The sequence below is a fragment of the Ursus arctos genome, unplaced genomic scaffold, assembly GCF_023065955.2.
Source record: "Ursus arctos isolate Adak ecotype North America unplaced genomic scaffold, UrsArc2.0 scaffold_4, whole genome shotgun sequence".
Classification (NCBI taxonomy): Eukaryota; Metazoa; Chordata; class Mammalia; order Carnivora; family Ursidae; genus Ursus; species Ursus arctos.
In genome coordinates, this window is record NW_026623056.1 from 5,869,569 (window position 1) to 5,887,628 (window position 18,060).

The 18,060-nt window shown below is 41.9% G+C and overlaps 1 protein-coding gene across 5 annotated transcripts in view; it reads right to left on the minus strand.

Annotated features, from left to right (window-relative positions):
- PLD1 (phospholipase D1) overlaps positions 1-18,060 on the minus strand; it is a 227,981-nt gene that overhangs the window by 169,338 nt on the left and 40,583 nt on the right. Inside the window, exon 1 of one of the 5 annotated variants that reach the window (XM_026498578.4) lies at positions 2,016-2,626. The exons of 3 other annotated variants lie outside the window; for them this stretch is intronic. The gene's annotated coding sequence lies outside the window, so the exon portion shown is untranslated. Of the gene's footprint in view, positions 1-2,015; positions 2,627-18,060 lie in introns of those variants that run through there. One more of the 5 variants, XM_026498590.4, reaches the window with a different exon arrangement.

Consider the following 18,060-nt stretch of genomic DNA (forward strand, 5'->3'; position numbering starts at 1 on the left):
TTTGATAAAAAGTAATCAGCTCAAAGCTTCACTTAAAATTAGATGGTACGGAATGAGAAAAATACCCGTCTCTGCTTGATTTCAGGCAAAAGGCAGAGACGTAACAAAACTAAGCGAGCCGAGCAAGATGAGAACGAGAACTACAGCACGTGCTAGAGTCAGGAGTAAGGTCTGCTTAGATGCTTTGTCCTCACATTACAGATTCTGAACACCCTACCGTATGGTCTTTTTTTTTTCCCCTCCCCATGTTTGAAGGAAACTATTTTAATGAATATTCTTTGGGAAAACCCTAAAATCTGGCGTTTAGGGAGTTTCCCCTCTTATTCTATACTTCGCCACATTTGTTTATTTGTGCTTCTACTCCGTGGTATTTGGTTTGGTTCTCCTCTCTTGATGAAAGGCTGTAAAGCCCTTGGGAACACAGAAACAGATTTCCCAGACAAAAATGAGTTTTATGTGAGCTTTTTTTCACCTGTGCCAATTAAGCACAAATAATTGATGAGCAAAATATTCTTAACATGGTTCTTTAAAATCATGGGACAGCTACAGTCACATTGACAAAAGTCTTCCTTTAAATTTTAAATTAAGGACATTTAATAATAATAGTATAATGGTACAAATATGTAGTGAGAGCATCTATTAAAGCACGTTATAGCAGTCTTAGCTTTTTTTTTTTTTTCCTTTTTTTTAAAGCTAAAATGACCTAGTGGATTTGCTGATTAAAAAGGTCTACACAGGCAGGGACAATATTATAACTGAACCATTGTGTCTCAGGGTATACAGGACAGTCAATTTTGTAATCCTGAAATGGCATGTTGTCATAACTTAACAACTTCAGCCTCAGCAGATACGGAGACTGCGCTCCTTAAGGAGCTGAGGTCCTTAAAGTTTAGCAAGTCACCCCAAAGATTTTTTTAAAGTTCCTTTTTGTCTCTCTTTTTTGTCAATTTTATTTTTTTAAACAAAAAAGAACATGGAAGAACAGATCCTTTCTAATATATTGTATTTCCCAGTGGGGGAAAAGGGGGGCAAAATAAAGCAACAATAACAGAAGCATATTTGCATTATTTAAAAACACAAGTACATTACATACTTAACATAAAAAAAAAGAATATTTCGTAGAGTGTTACAAACTTTCAAACATTATCCAATTTAACTTCTCTTGTACGACAATTTCATGCGGGGTTGCTTTGGTGACAAATTAATAAAGGTAAAAACCACTCTCTAGGTCTTTAATGAAATTAAAGAAGATACTCTCTTGGCACTTACTGTTATTCACGGAATTTCATTTTATTACTATTAGCAATACTTCTGTGTTTTACAAGGCACACTCCATTGTCAGTCAGATTTACTCCAAAAGTAATCTCAGATCCCGAGGAATTACATAAGAATAAAAAGTGACAAAGAAGGACTCAGTCCAGCCTGACCCACCTGTAGACTCTGCCCACATCGATAGCTATTAAGTATTTTTGACGCATTCTAGAAAAATGCCAGACTTTTCAAAGAGAAAATCACCATGATATTCTGGTCCATTGTAACTATGAGAAGTAGGCCCAAGGGAAAACCGTGCATCAGGCAATCACGCACAAGGGTGTGAGGCAAAACGCCGCTAGCCGGATGGCAACGCACGGCTGCCCGAGGTTCAAAAAAGTACCTTCAACCATGTATAAAATCACAGTTATGCCTAGAATATTTAATGGGAGGGCACAAAGAAAGGAATTCGGAAAAAAGAGCTGAAAATGCTTACAAAGGAGTACAAATCTCTAGACGACCAATCCAACACACATATGCCATTTCATCCTCGTTTCCATGTGCCTTTAATATTGTCTAACAATGCATACATTATAAGGAGAATCCTAACCTCCAAGCCTGCCCACGATCACCGAACTCACATTATTTTCTAAAGGACCACAGCAACGGCACAACTGCTAGGCTGACTGTCATACCGCCCGCCCGGGAGTACAGAAAGAAAATCTGACATATGCAGCAGAAAGTTCAAAATGTTATTTACTAACCTGGTGCCCCTGTGTAAGTAGACGCTTCATACTGCTCTACAGAAAGAACCTTTACTATGAAACTAATCTCCAAAGCAGCTGATAGCCCGGAGGGGAGGAAACGGACTACCCAGGGAATCCACATACACAAGGAAAGCAGTTTGTTCCCAACTTGGCAACTTAAGTCATAGCCAAGCCCACAAAGCACTTTAGCCTATAAGCTTTAGTAATGAACTTGAAACCACTCCCCATATGTTAAATAGACACCGGGCTGCTGCGAGAAATAAAACCCACATACACAATTGAGCAAAGGCTTCGAGCTTCATTTTTGAACTTGCTGCCTAAGAAAACCATAACACACAAACTTAAAGAGAACCCTCACTCCCCTCTCACTCCTCAGATACTGTATTAAAGTGACTCATTCATTTTAAATAGGAGGAATACAGTCCCCCCCCCCCCATTAGAGCCCTGAATTTTACAATGTTGCCCAAGTGGTTAAGTGGTGGTGATACAGCACTGCAATTTCATTTTACATAAGAGGGACATACAAAGTTACTATTTCTGAGAGAATCAAAGTCACGTACTGTTTTCAGATTTGGGGGGATAGCATTAATTAAGCCTAAAACCTCATGAATTTCTAAAGTCTAAAAATCAACTTAAGTTCAAAAGGCATATTTATTAAAGAACTTCCAACTTTAAGGTTTTTATTTGAGTATAGTTAACACACAATTAGTTAGAAGTGTGTAGCATAGTGATTCAATATTTCTATACATTATGTTGTGCTCGCCACAAGCACAGCTACCACCCAAGGATCGTTCTAACTTAGGATTCCGACTTGGTGTCTGTATAAACTCATAATTCAGTTTCACCACCTACATTTTGGTTATATTCATAAGACAAAAGATTTTTTGGTAATATTATGGTTGTTTATAGTTTAAAATATGGAACTGAATATGACTTTCCATGGTTTCAAACTAAGAAATTTAAATTTTATTTCTCATTCTAGAAATAGGCAATTGATAATTTCTTTAAGGCATTTAGATCTTAAAACAGTCCATAATGTTCCAGCACGTTGCTGAAGAAATAATGAAAATCCACGCTCTGCTTTTTAATGGAACGTGTGCACAGTGCCATATACACAGTTTGCCCCCAGTTTTCAACTCCAAGGACAGTTTTAATCGCCGTGCTTGCTTCCATGATTTCTACTTTATTTAAAGAAGACCTATTTAACTAGTGGTCAAGAAGACCAAACTCTTGTTTCTTCTAAGCCAAAAATTCAGACCAAAGAGTCCAGGAAAACTCGATTCACTTGCCACCAAACAAGATTTACACGTATTGCCGGTAAAATCAAGTTGCTCAAAACCTGTGAAACTTAAGCCATGAGCATAGAAGCACAACAAGCTCAGGCATGAAAACCTGGAGACTCCCTGAGATCTCACACATGTCCCGCCTGCCACCCGCACCCACTCCCAGGTCAGGGCTCAACGTTTTCTCGCGGGGTCACGTTAGAACGACAGGGGGTCAAGACAGGCACCTCAGTGAGAAAACGAGATAAGAGGCCCTTGCCTTAAAAAGGAGTCAGAACCCCACCTGGTGGCAAAACCAAGAAAAGGCTGGAACAGTTAAAGCTCAGGGGAAATACAACTCTCCCACTGGAAGAAAAACGGAAAAGCAGAAAAGGAGCCTTTGTAAGGGTACATTAATGTCGCACACCACGTGCGGTAAGGGTCATGAAAAGTTGCCCCCCCCACAAGCGCAGAAAATTCTTAAGGATATGAAAGCACTCATGCAAAAAAATAATAATAATTACACTGAAAACCATCTCTTTTATGTGGATCTGGTTTGCAAACATACACAATGATTTACATTCCCAGAAAAATCCTCTGATAAGTAATATTCATCTCTCCTTTACCCCAAAAGCTGTGAGGAAAAATGCCCGCGAGGTCAACATCATCTCTGAAATGGAAGAAATATGGATAAACCCCCAACTCAACCAGCTGAGTACTGGTGGGTCAGTGTCCACCACTCTATGAAAAGGCTGAATCCCTAACACTGTTCCTGCCTCTCTGTCAAAAGTATTTCCTTTGGTCTCATATAAATTATTTCAGCCAACAATGTACAGCATCAGCCTCAATGGAGATGAAAATAGTTACATACTGGGTTTCAAATTACACTAGAGTAATAAACTCCAGAAAAAATAAAAGTATAGTAGGAAGTGACTTTTTTTTTTTTTTAAGATTTTATTTATTTGACAGAGAGAGATACAGCGAGAGAGGGAACACAAGCAGGGGGAGTGGGAGAGGGAGAAGCAGGCTTCCTGCCGACAGGGAGCCCGATACGGGGCTCGATTCCAGGACCCTGGGATCAAGACCTGAGCCGAAGGCAGACGCTTAACGACTGAGCCACCCAGGCGCCCCAGGATCTGACTTTTAAATAAGCCCAAGCCACATTACTGAAACCAAAACTAGTAATAATAGCAGCTAATATTTAAGCTCTTACTACAAGAGCTTAAATGGTGGGCATGGTTCTAAACTTCACCAGTAGTAAATCATTTAAATCTCACCAGTGTCTTATTATACCAGTTTTACAGATGAGAAAACTGAGGTCCCTAAAGGCTAAGCACCTTGCCAAACAGTGAGCGGTGGAGCCGGGATGAGAACCCAAGCACTGGCTCTGATGTAAACACTCCTAGCCACGTGCTTTAATAACTCTGTCCTCCCGAGTGCATGCCACTTGGGAAACCCTGCCAGACTCTGGTCAGACACAAGGAAGGGCAGATGGGAGAGGAGAACTGTCCCATAGACAGTCCTTGTGGTGGCGCAGAGTGGGAAAGGCTTCGCAGCCAGGCAGCCACAGAACTGAGACCAGAAGGCTACATGGCAAGTAAGGGACCCCTAGCCAGAGGGCACCCACTCAGCCTTCCAAGCAAAGAGGGAAATGGGGAACAGGCCACTGGAGGGACCACAGGGAACAGAAGAAAAGGCTGCAAACGAGGCAGGGGTCCTCTGATGTCAATTGCACAGAGGCAAAGAGGCATCCAGAGAGTTTAAACCAGAAAGTGATGAGATGTGCATGTTGGAAAGATAAATAAGGAGCCAGGCCTTGTAGAGTGAGTAGAAATTAAGAAGACATTCCAGGTAGATGGAAAGGCAGACCAGTGCAGTCAAATGTACAAGCTTACACTTTCCCAAGCGTTACCAAGGAGGCTGGGGCCGTAATGCAGGCCGCAGGGATGCTAGCTAGTTCTCTTGCAGAAGCTAGGTTCGGGGCCTGAGCCACTTGGAGGTTGCTGAGGCATCCACAGAGCTGGGAACATGGGAGGAGGAGGGGCTGGCCAGAGGAAGAGGGGTGGCGTAGCCAAGCCCCTGGGTTGGACTTTAGAGGCAGAGCGGGGGTCCTGCAGGCCAGCCTGCGTGGACGTGCGGGAGATACAGGTCTGGAGCTCCAGTTCCCGGCCTGCACAGAAGGTGCACAACTAGCAGACATTGCACGGAAAGGATGGAGGCCGGCAGCTGGAGGGCACAAATGAGTCTGCTCAGAGAACACACAGCCATACCTGTGACTTGTCACAGTAGAAATCAAAGGTATCTTCGTATCACATCATGGTCATGGCAAATAACTCAAAGTGTCTTTTCCACTCATCACTACTTCAAAAGTGTAGTAGTTACTACACCTGCCACTAGTTCTTGATATGTATTATCAATATAAATAAGAAAGGATATGTATTATAATGTTACGCATTTTTTGGTATACGGATAACTGTGTATCAGTATAATTGGTTTCCTTTGTAATCCAATGCATTCTAACTTTATGCATGTAAGTCTAGGCATTTAATTTCATGCATTAAACATTATTCTGAAAAGGGATTCATTAACTTCTCTAGAATGCCAAAGGCACCCCATGGCGCACACACAAAAATAAAGAACATCTAGGGGGCGCTGAGTGGCTCAGTCAGTGAAACATCTGACTCTTGATCTCGGCTCAGGTCATGATCTCAGGGTCATGAGATCAAGTGCCACTGTGGCGGCCTCCCTGCTCAGCGGGGAGTCTGCTTAAGATTCTCTTCCTGGGACTCTCCCCCTGCTCACACGTGCACACACTCTCTCTCTCTCTAAAATCAACAAATAAATCTTTAAAAAAAAAAAAAAGAACATCTGTATGATTTAAGGGGAGAAAGAAAAAACCACAGAGATTTTTAAAAGGAATTCAGAAAAGGGGGGACCTAGTAGATGACCCAGGATTCAAACCCAGGATCTCTGACTTGTGTTCTTTCCTCCACCAACTGCACACCCTAAAAATAGTATATAAAAATACTTCATCCCTTCATTTGTGTCAGCAAAGTGCTTTCACGTGTATCAGCTCATTAGCTCATCACAAAGATCCAGAGTAGGAAAAGTCAACCCCAACGGCGTGGAACTTCAGAGAGGCCACAACCCGGGAAGACACCTCTCCTGGGGGATGGGAGTGAGAGGACGTGGCATCCACCACCCTCGCTCTATGGGGCTGCAGTCGTGAGCACAGAAGAGTGTGTGAAGTCTATCCCTTTTATCAAATCAGCGAGAACCTGACCCGGAGAGGAAGGAATAGTGAGTGCAGAGCCCAAAGAGTTGATCCTGCTTCTTTCCGGGCTTCCATCTTTAGGCAAGCCTCACAATTTATTTGGATTCTTTGCTCAAAGCTCTTTTATTTAGTTCTCGTTGGCGATCCAGGGTGAGTTACAAAATTTACAATATTTCAACTGTTTAATTTTCCTTTGGCTATAACCAGAGCAGAAGCCTGTACTTAAGCAATTAGTTTGAAATTAGATAGACAAACTAAAACAATGCACTCTCTGTTCCCTCCTCGCTGTGCCCGCTAACTGGCGTTCATTATTTAATCTGTGACGCGTGTTGCCAGGGCTGCATCAGTAACAACATAGCTTATTGTCTTCACATCCGCTCTCCATTCTGCATCCTCTGTCATGGCTCCTATCTATATATATATTTTTTTATTTTGCTTCTTTTACAGAGTCATTTTCTTAACTGCTAAAAATTGCTCTAAACTATATTCTAACCCCCCAAAAGGTAACAACATTTTGTAACTTGGTAATAAGAAGAAACTTAAGGTGTAAGGACAGACACCCTTTTAGGTTACTGCAAATTTGCACAAAATTATATCATTAAAGCAGATTTTATCTCATGGCTGACTAAAAAACTTATCTTAATCTTTCTTTATAACCTGATCAATTCACAGATTACTTGGCACCTTCTCATATAATGCATGCATTTCCTTTTCACAATGTGGCTTTATACGACTGACATAATATGGTCTTCCGAAAAACAAGTTGTGTACTTCTTAACATGCGTGTTAAAACATAAATTATTATGTTTATTAATGGGCTTTTAATTTCTAAATTCCTTTTTCTTTCTTTCCATAATAAGGAGCCATAGTAAAAATGGTCACTTGCCTTCTACTCACATCACCTAAAAATTAGAATGGGAATTCTTGTGGGTAAAAACGAAAGTTCAAAATTGGTCTCCAGACCCTAGGAACAGAAGAATGGTGCCCTCCTGCTGCTGCCTCACTGTGGACACGTGGACATGTTGGACACACGGACTCAGCACAGCCATGCACTGTATGTGCTGTGAACGGTAACACCCTGGCCACCTGGTGGGGGGGGGGGCAGCGGGCACTGAACCTGGCGGCAACAAGCCTGTGATGCTACCTTCTTTCCTAACCACCCAGAAGCACTGCCTGCCTAGCTTGCCCAATCTAAGTAACTGGAAGGACTCCTGTGCCCCAGCAGTTCCTGTTGCCCAAAGCCACCTGTTTTGTTCCCACCCTGTTTTCTTTACATTGCTCTCAAATAGCTTCCTCGTTATATTTCTTCCACCAGTCACAAAGGTTTATTCAATCTTCACACCCCCTAGTTCTTCCCCTGCTTCAGGTTTGTGTCATGGCCCCACCTGTGATGCCTTTCTCCTTCACAATCAGTAAAAGACTAAAATCCTCCCCAGCTGTTCCTGGGGCAACCCAAACCCACATTGTCCACAAAGCCTTCTCAGATCACCTGGGTTTAGAAAAAAAATCGTTTTTATTTATCACACCTCGAACAATCAGCAGCAAACACATTAGACAGCTAATCATGCTTGATGATGTTTCCACTGTTGTCCGGATTGGTTATTTAAATATCCTATGGCATTTAACTTTTCATGTGGTTGTATCTATTTCCTCCAACTAAGTTATCAAGAACTGCAGATCATAGGTTACACCTCTAAAACCAACCATTATCGAAAGCATACACCAGGCAAATTAATTTTACCTTAGAGAGCATTCATATCTATTTGTTGATCATGAGACTTAAATCATTTATATTATTAAATAGTAATTATAATAACAGCCAACACTATCACCATACTATCTTACTACACCCAATACTCTGACATGCACATCTGCCCTATGAGGTAGATATCATTATTTCCCCCACTTCTCAGATGAAGAAAACAGGGCCAGCAAGGTTAACTTGCCCGGAGTCATCCATTCTACATGTATTTATTGAGCAGCTATTATGTCGACAGCCACTGTTAACAGCATTTAATGATTCCAAGCAGAAATTCCCTATCCTCAGGGAACTTGTATTCTATTAGGACAGATAGACTACCAACAAATAAATAGCAAACCAGATAATGCTAAGTGCTAAGAAGAAAACCAAAGCAGGGTAAGGGACTGGGGAGTGATCATTGGGTAGGCGGCCCACTCCTTAGGGAGGGTAGTCAGAAAAAGCCTCTTTGGGGAGATGACACTTAAGCAGAGACCTGAATGGAGTAAGCTAACAAGCCATGTAATTATCTGGAGGAAAGGTTCCAGGCAAAAGAAACAGTAACAGCAGAGGCCCTGAGGTCAAACCAAGCTTGGAGTGTTCAAGAACAATAGAAAGGTCGGTGCAGTCAGAGTGCTGTGAAAGAGAGAGCAACAGAAGAGAGTGACGTCAGAGAGCAAACAGAGAGGTCTGATCGCATAAAGCTCTGCAAACCACTGCACAGTCCCCCCCCCGGAAATATAATGGAAAAGCCCCGAAAGGTTTTAATCAGGGGAGTGAAATGCTGTGACATTTTAAAACATTACTCCAGTTGTGTGACTGAAGAATAGACCAAGAGAAAGCAGATTACTTAGGAGAATCCTGCAGTAAACCAGGTGGGAGATGTTGGTGGCTTGGACTGGAATGATGGCTATGTAGAAAAATCTAAAGTATATTGTGAAGATAGAGCCAAGAGAATATTCTGATGTGGGTTGTCGGTCTTCTGTGCGGGATGTAAAAGAAAAAGAGGTGTCAAGGAAAACTCTAAGACTGGCATATAAGCAACAGGGAGAAAAGTCCAGTGACCGAGCTGGGACACAGTGCGTAGTGGAGGGTAAGGAGGGGCAGTATGTTTTAGAGGCAAATCAAGAGCTCCATTTTGCATGATTAAGTTTGAAATACTTTTTATTTTTTATTGTTTTTAAGATTTTATTTATTTATTGAGAGAGAGAGAGAGAGCATTCGAGTGGAGGGAGGGGGAGAAGGAGAGGGAGAGAGAGAATCTCAAGCTGGCTCTACACTGAGCATGGAGCCTGACACAGGACTCGATCCCATGACCCCGAGATCATGACCTGAGCTGAAATCGAGTTGGATACTTAACCAGCTGAGTCCCTGATACACCTTTTAGATAACCAAACGAGGATCAGTAGGACGTTGTATATATAAGTCTGAGGTTTGGCTATGTAAGGCCAGGATTCTGAACTGAGATATAAAATTGGAAGTCAGTTGGCTTTTAATAACATATTTACACCATTTGACCTACTGAGAATGGATAAAGCACAGAAGGATAAGGACTGAGGCTGAGGGCCCTCTAACATCTAAATGTTAGAAAGAAGAGAAGGATTATCAAAGGAGGCCAAAAAAGAGCAGATGGTGAGTTGGGAAGAAAAGCAGGAAAACATGATGAGATAGAAGCCAGGTGAACAGGGGCGCCTGGGTGGCACAGCGGTTAAGCATCTGCCTTCGGCTCAGGGCGTGATCCCGGCATTATGGGATCGAGCCCCACATCAGGCTCCTCTGCTATGAGCCTGCTTCTTCCTCTCCCACTCCCCCTGCTTGTGTTCCCTCTCTCGCTGGCTGTCTCTGTCTCTGTTAAATAAATAAATAAAATCTAAAAAAAAAAAAAAAAGAAGGCAGGTGAACAAAATGCTTCAAGTATAGAGTGATCAATTATGTCAAAGGCAGCTGAGAAATGAAGTAAGAGGAAGACTGAACTTGCCATTGGATACAACAACATGGAGGTCACTGGTGATGAGGCAAGAGTGGTTTCAGGGGAACTGGGCACAAAAACCTAAACAGAGTGAGTTCAAATGAGAATGTGACTACAAGACATTGCTGAAAGAAATTAAAGACCTAAATAAGTGGATATACCATATTCATGGATTAAAAAACTAAATATTGATGTCAATTTTCCACAAACTGATCCAACAGATTCAACAATCCTAATCACAAACATCTCATTGGACTTTTTTGTAGAAATTGACAAGCTTATTCTAAAATGTGTATAGAAATGCAAATGACCTAGAATAGCCAAAGCCATCATAAAAAGTAAGACCAAAGCTGGAGGACTTATACTACCTGACATTAAGACTTTGACTACTAAGTCGACAGTAACCAAGACAGTGTGATAACTGACATGGAATCAACAAATAGACCAATGAGACAGAAAAGAGAGCTCAGGGACAGACCCACACTTATATGGATATTTGAATTTTCACAAATCAACAGAAAAATCCAATAAAGAATGAAAGGATCTACACCTGAGGCTAAAAAACTAAATTCCTATATGACAAAAATAAATAAATCTCGACCTCAACCTTGGACCATATATAAAAATTAATTTCAGATGGTTCATAACCCTAAATGTAAACGCTAAAACTGTAAAGCTTTTAGATGACACAGAAAGCAATAAACGCAAAGGGAAAAAAATCAGACTTCATCAAAGTTAAAAATTTCTGTTCATCAAAAAGACACCATTAAGAAAAAGAATAGGTAAATCAAAGCCTAGAAGAAAATATATGTAAATACATGTAAATCATATATCTGACAAAGGACTACAGTTCAGTAAAAAGACAGCAAAAGATTTGATGGGACATTTCACAGAGGAAAATAAACTAATGATTAATAAGCACATGAAAAAATGCTTAATGTTAATATTGATCAAAGAAACGACATACATACACACCAGAATGGACAAAATCAAATGCTGGCAAGAATGCAGAACAACCAGAATTCTCATATACTCTTGGTCCAAGTGTAAAACAAGACAACCATTTTAGAAGAAGTTCTGGCAGTTTCTCATAGAACAAATATATACCTACCCCACAACCAAATAATTTCACACCGAAGTGTTTCGTCAAGAGAAAAGAAAACACATATGCACAAAACGACTTTTGTGTTTTTTCATGGCAAGTTAATGGCCCAAACCAGAAAGAGCTCAGGTATCCACCAAGAAAATGAGATACAACTGTTGTATGGTCAAACAATGGAATAATAATAATTAGCTACAGAATACTTAATAATGGAATGATACTGAGCAATGGAAAGACATGAAATATACATGATATGGATGAATCTCAAAAATATTACGTTGAGTGAAAGAACTTACAAATAAAAGTACATACTGGAGCATGGAGCGTGAGGGAAACTTCTGCGGTGATGGTCATACCCCATACCTTGAGGAGGGTTTGGTTGCAGAGGTGGTGTGTTCATTCATCAGAACTCTGAGGGGTGCACTTAAGATCTGTTATTTCAGGGTATATAAATTATACCTCAAAAGATAAAATAACTATAGACAAATACTGAACTCCAGTTAACAATATGCACACTGGAGAGTTTAAGACAGAGTCTACTGATGCCTGCAACTTAGTTTAAAATGTATCCAAACATAAGATGGGTTGATGAAATGATAGGGGATGGACAGATGGCAAGATATGTGTTTGTTATAGTTAGTAAGACATAACATTAATTGCAGAGTCTAGGTGGTGGTTACAGCAGTATTCACTTTAAAATTCTTTCAACTTATCTGTATATTTGAAAATGTTCATAATAAAATGCCGGGCAGGGGAGAAAGTAAAAGGTAAGGAACTGGAGGGAGCAAGAGCAGACAACTCACTCAAGAGTTTTGCTTTGAAGAGGAACAGAGAGGGGCGCCTGGGTGGCGCTGTCGGTTAAGCATCGGTCTCTTGGTTTCAGCTCAGGTCCTGATCTCAGCGTTGTGGGACTGAGCCCGGAATCTACTTAAGGTGCTCTCTCCCTCTCCCTCTGCCCCTCTCCTGCCCCCATCCTTTCTGAAATAAATAAATCTTTAAAAAAAATTAAGAGGAGCAGAGAGGTGGGGCAAAGCCGGTGAGAAACAAAAGATTAAAAGGTGTATTTTTAAAGAAGAGAGAGATTACAGAATGTTTGAATAGTAAGAATGACCCAGTGAAAAGAGGTACAATGATGAAGCTAGTGGGAGAATCCTGTAGAAACCAAGTTCTGAACAGACAAGAGCACAAGACCTGGTGGGTTGTGGGTAAGGTGGACCTCTGCCAGGAGCACACACAGCTCATCCGTGGCAAAGAGCGGACTTTGGGGGACAGAATTATGTGTGAAGGCAGGAGGATCTGGCAGTGGGGAGAGGAGGTGCTGCTCTTCTGACTGCTTCTATTTTCCCTGTGAAATAAGCAGCAGGATCATTAGCAGAGAGACGGACAGGAGGAGATATTAGAGGCTTGAGCAAAGAGGCAAAAGGTATGAAATAGTTACTTGGGAGAGGGAAAGTATGAACTTACTGGGGAATGTGGTAGGATTGCCGGAGTGCTGAGTGTCACTGGAGAGGGTGGAGTGATCAATTTAATGTCATCAGAGAGGTGTGGGGGGGGGGGGTGTGCGTGTTTCCCAGATATACTCAGCTGTTTGGAGCAGAGTGCAGAATAATAACTGTATAACCCTGATTTTTACCCGGACTGGGTTTTGCAGGAGAGTAAGGCAGAGGGAGGAGAGGGGCAACACAATGGACAAGATGAAAAGGTGAGTAAAAGGGGAAAGGCAGAACACACGGGGCATTAATGGAAAGCAAAAAGGTAGCAGTCAAGGGCTGGAGGTAAAAATCAATCTGGGAATATCAGAAGTGAGCAGAAAAGCTGGTGGATGGTGAAGCTGGGATTTGAACCCTCATATCTGACTCCTGTGTCCACTCTCCTAACTGTAACACTCCCCAGCATCTTCAGCCCTCTGGCCTCTATAATTCTCTGTGCTTGGACAGTGTGTGTACCAATTTTGTCTAAGACGCTAAGGCTATTTGCCCTCATTTGCTTAAAAATAATTTCTATAGAAATGTTCTTTATTTTCAAGGAATGGGAAATGCAAGACAAAGGGTTGGTATGATTTTCCATCCCAACAAATTGGCTAGGAGAGAAAAATTTATTCTCCTGTCCCTTAACACATGCCTTCTGGTCTTATATTTCCCATTCCTAAGGGGAATGAGTTGCTACTTGGAACAAAATAAATAGAACATTAGAAGGATTTGAAGAAACTAGACTCAAAGTAATTATTTCAAAAGAATTTATTTTAAAAACATTTAAGCACTGGGGCGCCTGGGTGGCTCAGTCAGTTAAGTGTCCGACTCTTGGTTTCAGCTCAGGTCATGATCTCAGGGTTGTGGAATCAAGCCTGGATTGGATTCCATGCTCAGTGGGGAGTCTGCTTGGGATTCTCTCTTCCTTCCCCTCTGCCCCTCCCCCTACTCACACTTGCACACTCTCCCTCTCTCAAATAAATAAATAAATAAATAAATAAATAAATAAATAAATAAAATCTTTTAAAAATTTTAAGCATTAAGTCACCTCACTCTCAAGAAGAAAAAAAAAAAAAAAGATGCCACGACTCAGGCATTCAGAATTTTAGACAGACTGCTAGTCGGGTATTTGAGAAACTGTTTTAAGGCACCACACACTCACTGGCATTTAAGCACTACGGGGAAAAGTCCAGATTCCTAAGCCTGACCTTCTGCCATTCAAGTCCAGCCTTTACCACCGCCCTGCACAAACATCATGGCCCAGGCAGGTGAACTCCCTTTCCTCCTACAAGACCCCTCCAGCCTCACCTCTGACCTCCTGTTCTTACTGTCCCCTCTGCCTAGTCCATCCCTTGCACCTGCCCAATCTCTGCCCATGCACATCCTCCTATCCTCGGGTTCCAGCTCAAACACAGGCAGTGACCACAGTCCTCTGCAGGTGCCAGAGTTCTACATCAGCACCTCTTCAGAGGTCTATCCGGTTGTATCTGGTATCATAGCCACTCGGTACCTACAGAATCGACCCCTTACAGAGACTCATCTAAAATTCCAGCCTGGAACTCTCCATGATTTATCTTTGTATTGGACTCAGAATGCCTCACACGGTGCCTGGCATCATAATGAATCAATGAACAGCCGTTGACAGTACAAATAAACGTTTTAGAGGGACTAATGAGAAAAGTTCAACACAATGGTAGGTGTGCCTATTTTAAGCTCAGCATCCCGTGTCTGACTAAGTTAACTCAGAGATCCAGATTTTTGAATCATTGGCTCTTGCCAAATTATCCTTCAAAAAGTTTACCCCAACTTAAATGCCCATCGTGAGGTTCTAGCAATTTATATACGTGCCCTGCCTGTGTAATAGCATCGTCCCAACAGATACACAGTGTGACACAGAAATGTGAACCACGTATGTCATGTTAAATTTTCTTTTTTTTTTTTTAAGATTTTTATTTATTCGACAGAGACAGAGACAGAGACAGCCAGCGAGAGAGGGAACACAAGCAGGGGGAGTGGGAGAGGAAGAAGCAGGCTCATAGCGGAAGAGCCTGATGTGGGGCTCGATCCCAGAACACTGAGATCACGCCCTGAGCTGAAGGCAGACGCTTAACCGCTGTGCCACCCAGGCGCCCTCATGTTAAATTTTCTAGCAGTCACATTAAAAAGTAAAAGAAACTGAAAATAATTTAGTGACATTTTATTTAACTAAATTTATCCAAAAATGCTATGTAATTTCAACATGATTCATATAAAATTATTAAAGAAATATGTTACATTTCTTTTGTACTCAATCTTTGAAATCCAGTGTGCAGTTTACCCTTAGAGCACATTTCAGTTTGGACTGGCCACATTTCCAGTGCTTCCTAGCCACACGTACCCATATCAAACTGGACGGCACAGGTCTAGAATGTCTTTAAGGATAGCGGCTGCTTCTTTCAGCCCTATATTCTCCACAGTGATTTAGGGGCCACAAGCATGCAAACTCAAGTGTGTAAAAGCACCAAGCTTGCACAAGGCTTGCAGCATAAACAGGGTTCAACCGCGGATGGCTCCCTTTCCTCTACATGCAACAGTGCTCAATAAATGCCCCTGGGATCAAACTTCCGAGGTAGAAACGGTGCTTCCCGATCAAGGCCATCAGGCTCCCTTTGCTCTGTACTCTCCAAGGACCCCTGTGACCTTAATGTGGTTTCACACCACATTTTCCTAGTATAAGAATATTTTACTCACCAATAAACTATCCGAACTACATGGAAATAATAGCTTCTTAAATAAAATAGTAACCTGGTCTTCATCGGCCCCTGGTGACTTTGATTTCTAGCAAATGTGTAGGGTTCCCTGACCCCTGGCTGAATTCATGAAAGTGAATTTCTGAAGCTGCAAAGCTGAAGAAAAGATTCAGGAAGCTAGAACCACGGGGGAGCTGATCAGAACTGGCTGGGCAGACCGACCCGACCCTCCGTTCCTGCATGAGGGGTTAGTAAAACAACTGAGCGACCTATGCAGTTCCTAGGGCCTTGAATGCTCAAGGAATTAGAATAGGGTAAACAAGTGAGAACCCTAAAAATAACCTAACATCATTAAATACTATTTAAGAATTCAAAAGGCATTTCAGAATCTCTTAGGCCTCAAAGCAACATTATAATCATGAATTTATATTGGACGGTACCATAAAGGCTGCTAATTTGAGCATTCGTGTTGTCTGAGCTTCTGTGATGTTTGATTACATACTCAAAATGCAAATGAACAAGTCTATCATATATATACACATATATCACACGTACATAATACAAAGCTCAACTGGACAAAATTTCGACTAGAATGGGTAACATGGGAATTGCCCTACCAATTCTGGTCTCTCACGCAAACGTTCTAGCCAAGCAAATATATCTTATAACACATGCATTGCCTTGTGGTTATGTCTCATGCTAATGAACTCCCTTTATTAATTAGGAGGTCATCATTGCTTTAAATCTTCTATTCTCTGTCCACCCATTCTTTGCGCCTTGGACATTCACCCAATGCATCCATGCAGCGTTCACTGAACAAATGGTTACAAGTGCGCATCTCCAGCAGAATGCTAGGCACCCAGCAAACGACAGAGAATGAGAAAATGTGGTCTTGGCCCTGGGGAAGCTTACAGTTGAATTCTCACTGCTCATTCTGCTCTTCCACTGCCAGCCTCCCTCCGAGATGCCCAAGGCTGCAGGCCTGTGTGGAAGTACCCACTAACAGGAACCTGGCTGGGGTTTTACTGACTCTATGCCATAAATCAGGCTGTCTGGTGAATTTCCTTCCTTAGAATATGGTCATCTGTGTTCAACACAGACTGACTTTCCAAATTAGTTATGTTGAAAGGGTCTATCTGCACTGAATATTTTTCCCCTTTTATCTTAAAATCAAATTACTTTCTGTTGGCGATTACTGCCGTTTGGGAATTTTTTTTTTTTCCATTAAATAAATACCTGGGTGCCCCCAAGTGGCTGATGCTTCTTTCACACAGCAAGAACTGACTGTACAAAATGCAGCACCCTCGAAAAACCGCACAACCATAATATTAACCTAAGTGACAATGTTATGAATGTATGTACCAGGAAAGGAATCTAAGTATATTTGCATATGTTATAATTTATTTGATGTCAGCATGCCCAGAAAATTAAATTCAGGACTTTTACCCTTTTTAATGTTCATGGTGTGGTATTCATGTTCGTGGTGTTTAATGTCCGTGGCGTGGTGTGTGTTAGGGGGGAGGAGTGCGGCCGTTCCAGTATACGCAGGGTATGTAGAGGCAGGGTGAGGGCAGGTACCTCCCACGAAGCAGCACATTCACTGTGCCGGGATACTCATTTGGGAAAAGGGACTATCTTTTCCCTCATTATCTAATGAAATTCAGATAATACAAGAATTAATTTGGATTTTAAAAAAAAGAGAGAAAAAGACTTTTTTTAGAAAAACCATTATGACGGTCAGCCTGAAACGCAAAAAATCCCTCTGTGCTTGTGAGTGCGTCTGCACTTTCTCTTTGCGAGCACTGAAGGCAGGATACGTGCACCTGTAAACCGAGGAGACGGCTAATGGACAGCAACAGCAGTGTCAGTTACCAACCGCCGAGAAACCAGGCCAGGTCCACAGGCGGACAAGGCCAGGGAGGTGGCAGGCATGGACTGTCCCTTCATGCCCAGCATTCCCAGAGCACGCATACAGCTGAGTGCATTCAGTTAGCACGTCCGTAAACCAAACAGCTTGCCTCTGGTTTTCCAACAGCCTGGCTCTCATTAACTCACCAAATAAAAACCAAAACCAACAGACAAAAACAATGCAGCAACAAATAGAAGAATAACAAATTTTATTACACATTCTTTGAATTGTTCTAAAAAAACTTTTCACGTCCCCTGAACACCGACCCGGGAAAGTACTGCCAAAATGACAACGAAACTCAGTTCAGTCCTAGACAAAATAGCTTTGACACTTTTGCTGACCTGTGGTTCTCTGCGTCTGCAAAAACATATCACTGCCGAAGACACTCACGCTTGTTAGAATTCTGTTTATATACTTCAACTGCCAAGTCCGGTGATGTGTCTGCGCTTAAATTCTCTGTGGCCATTACAGGGGTTGGTTGGCCTCCGTTCCTAAGACGGCTTATTTGAATTTTATCTCTTCGTTCCATGACCTACTGAATGCCTACTCTCTGCTAGGCACTCTGCTAGGCACTGAGGATTCAAAACTGA